The sequence below is a fragment of the Bidens hawaiensis genome, unplaced genomic scaffold, assembly GCF_021521415.1.
Source record: "Bidens hawaiensis isolate Kalapana, Puna unplaced genomic scaffold, B.hawaiensis_p1.1 tig00077461_1, whole genome shotgun sequence".
NCBI lineage: Eukaryota > Viridiplantae > Streptophyta > Magnoliopsida > Asterales > Asteraceae > Bidens > Bidens hawaiensis.
Window position 1 is genome coordinate 39,229 of NW_027506727.1, and position 4,327 is coordinate 43,555.

Sequence of the window (4,327 nt, forward strand, 5' to 3'; positions counted from 1 at the left end):
TCTATGTAGATTTTTGGTGTTTGTTAATATTACACTCACATGTTTACTAACCATATAATTCCTAGCACTAGTGTTCGAAGAACCAGATCTAACACATATAAAGAGTTTGATCTTGGTTGCATACTTGATATTTAAGGTTGTGTTTGTTTTTGCTTATAAGGTCTACAAGGAGCCTATGTCTGCAGGCGCGCAGACATAAGCTCTTGAAGACTGTTTGTTTTTTTTTTTTTTAAAAAGATCTGAAAACTGCTTTTATTGTCTTAAAATATAAGTTTTTTTCACCATCTTCATACATCTTCACATTTCTTAACATCATACCAAGTACCAACACCCAATGTCCAACACCAACACCACCCACCGTCCGCCACCAACACCACCATCCACCATCCACCGTCCGCCGCCACCACCACCCACCACCACCGTCCATCACCACCACCACCCACCGTCCGCCACCACCACTGTCAACCACTCACCACCGTTAACCACCCATCACCACCACCACCCCCGTCGGCCACAACTACCGTCCACTGCTACCACCACCCACCGTTCGTCGCCACCACCACCCGTCACCGCCACCACCCATCGTCCGCCGCCACCATCATCCACCACCACTACCCCGCCACCACCGCCACAACCATCCACCACCACCATAGTCCACCACCCACCACCACCGTTCATCACCACCACCACCCATTGTCGGCCACCATCACCGTCCATCACCACCACCCACCGTTCACTGCCTACCGCAATCGTCTACCACCACCCACTTCCATAGTTCGTACACCACTACCTATTATTTTTAGCAGTCTACAAACGTTAAATGATTTTATCTACTGTAATATATATGATAGGTAACTAATTTCAGCTTATGCAGACGATTTCCAGTTTATAAAACAAACAGTATTATATTTTCAGATTGCAAACCTTCAGACCACATCTTCAGTTGCAGACATTAAATCAGATGAAATCAGATTGCAGACATATTTTGTCTTCAAAAACAAACAACACCTAAAGGACATTTTTTTGGCTTAACCAAACATTTTTCAATACATGATTGAGAAACAGAACAATGTATTAAATTGGTGTTATAACTTGGATGTCATCTGTAAGCTTAACTCATCCGGACTTACTATTTGTTCCTTGATCTGGTGATCATTTGACATTCTGTTTTTTGAGTTTCTGGATTGTCACATCTCAAACCATGGCCTTGGCATGTGACACATATGTTGGTATCACATTTGTAAATATATCAGAGTTACGTATTTAAAGCGGAAGTTATATTTTATGTGGATTTAAATCATATTTACATTATCAAACACGGGATTATAAAAGTTCCCGTTTATAGTATTACTTGTTTATGTTAAACCACCATTACAAGTTTTTATATTAACAAAATGATCCAAGCCATCGGATATCTTATTCACTTCGAGCTTCCAAGCTCCTATTCTTGATTACCTGCAAAATGTTTAAAATATACCTCAGCAACACATGCTGATGAATATGCTGACGCTAAAATATTTTCTTTTATTTGATTACACATCGAGACATAACTTAGGTCCGGCCCATCATGGCTTAGGAATAATCAAGCTTTTAAAAGCAAACACAACTATAAACTTAAGTCACACACAAGACACTCCAGCAAACACTACAACGTTCGACATTACTTAGGTACCATACGTATACACATGGTCAGTCCACTCGGACGTAACTTAGGTCCGGCCCATCGTGGCGGAGGTCATGGCCAAGTGTGGTACGGTGTGCCCACCAAATTTTTACCACATATGTAAGGATCCAAACAAACGTACACGACAGGTTGAGGGCTAGCGATTGCTTTTGTTTATAACGTTTTAGAGACACACAGTCCCATGTAATTCATTTCATTTATTTTTGACTCGATTAAACAAGTTTAATAAGTTGGGCCTATTCACCTTTTCTTTTGGATCAGCTTCAATACACTGTCCGAGGGTCTTTCCCTTTTCTTTGCTATCTCGCACCTATAGTACGAGTATAACCATTAGTCGGATCTTATATCCGGCTTAAGACCTATAGTCTATTTTTATAATCTTTACCTCGATTATATTTTCTTTATGAACCTTTAGTTCAAAACATTCTTTCTTTACTTTAAACCTTTAGTTTAAAAGTATTTTTTCTTTCTTTTCTTTCATATGTTAAAACTCTTTCTTTTAACTTATTTACGTTTTCTTTTCTTTTAAAAGATAAACCTCTAGTCTAACTTATTTTACGTTTCTTTAAATCCCTACGTTCCTTCTTCTTTAAGAAACGTATACTTTTATTTTTTTTTTACTTATTATTTAAGAATATAATAATATTAAATAATATCTATAACAAAGAATTACATTGACAACATATTCATAATTCTTTCTTTTCTTTTTTATTTTTTCTTTTGTTATTTATCGAGGTATCGAGTATATCCTCGACTTAGGGTTTTAAGCCTTTTAATAATTTATTACTATTTTATTCGGGCATTATGCCTACATTGGTTGGCTTATTAAACCTTACACAATCGAGCAGCACTTCGACGCCTCTTCGTTTTTCTTGAACTTCTTTAATCAACCCTTTTCTCTTGGCACGGAAAAAGGTACACACCAATCTTCACACTCGTCGACACATTTATCGAGGCGATCATCCGGTCGTCTCGGGATGGTTTTGTACTTCAAAATAATGTCGTCGACGATTGGCACGTACTTCGAGATAGCTTCGTTTTGGGCATGGAAATCGAGAAGGCCTGGCATGATTTTCGAGGAAGTGAGAGGGAGTATATTTTAGAGAGAGAATGTGCTGCGAAAACTTGGAGTGAGGAGTGAGAGGCCAAATGCCTCTATTTATAGGCTGATCATGGGTCCCATTTGATTACGCGATGGTCCCTTGATCATCCCATCGCATATCGCGATGTAGGCATGCACAGTCACCATTAGAGCATCAGCAACGGGCTTCAAAGCCCGAGGTCTGAACTGACGTGGCAATGACGAACTCCAACCCCACGCACTAACCTCCGTTGTGGAGGTAAAGTCCGGTTCCAAAGTTTGCAGCGCCGAACGAGTCCCGGACGAAAGTGGGTCCCCTCCGACGCCTATTGTATAATAAAAAAAGAAGAAAAACAACAGAAATTTTTTACATCTACCGGCGGTACTTGTATAATATCATCATCTTTATCGGCCTAGTCCGGCTACCGGAACACCTGATGCCATAACTTTGATCCCAGCCTGTTTTTGGTGTGTTAAAAGTGGCACCGCAACAAAATCATGAGATTAAATTATTTTCGTTGTATAGTAGTGATGCTACTGTAGAAACACAATAGTGAAAAATCTCTTCGTTTTCAGATGGTGGCTTGAAGAATAATGGCTGCAACGTTCCATCTTTTCAGTTATAGGGTTTATAGATATTTTGAGTTTTGGCTGGATTTTTAAATAGCCCATCATAATTTTTAATTAGCCCATCATAAATTTGGTCCATGTAGTTTTATATTAATTATAGATTTCAATAAAAATATGTATTTATTTATAAAATATTTAAATACATAGGAAATATAAAAAATAAATTGTTATAAAAGTTATTTGATTAAATTAATTATAGATGTAAATGATGATGTGGCGGTTTGTGGATGCTTGTTGTTGTGGAAGAAAGTAAAGGTTTTTGAGAAAAGTTTGGAATCTAATGTGGCACTGATGTGGCGGTTTGTGGGGGTTTGTTGTTGTGGATGCTCTTAGGGCTGCCACATGGCGGACGCAGTGCCACGTGGCAACACATAGTGCCACCAGATGACATGTGTCGACACGTGTCACGCCTGTCAGACCACGTCATCGCGATTCGTGATGACGTTGGCTTTCAGGTGATTGCGTATCGCTTTCCTCTTATTTTCTTGGGTTTATAAATAGGCCCTTCGCGATACGCGATGAGCTTGTCTTCTGACTGGTCGCGTATCGCGACGGGAAAAGAAATCAAAACTTTACAACTTTGGTCCTTGGACTTTGGAACTTGGCTCCTTTGGTCCTTTATCTTTTGAACTTGGTAATCTTAATCCATTATTTTCACGATGTTACATCCTCCCCACCTTGGAATAAATCTCATCCTCGAGATTTGCTTCTTTAGAATAAGTGGGGATACTTTTCTTTCATTTCGGATTCAAGTTCCCAAGGGTATTTGGGGCCTCTTCGTGAGTCCCACTTTGCTTTCACAATTTTTAATGTTCGTCTCTTTAATTTCTTTGTTTTTGAATCTTCGATTTGTATTGGTTATTCTACGAGTTTTAATTTTTCATTAACTTCGACATCTTTTAGAGTCATAGATAAAGATTCGTCAGCTTGAT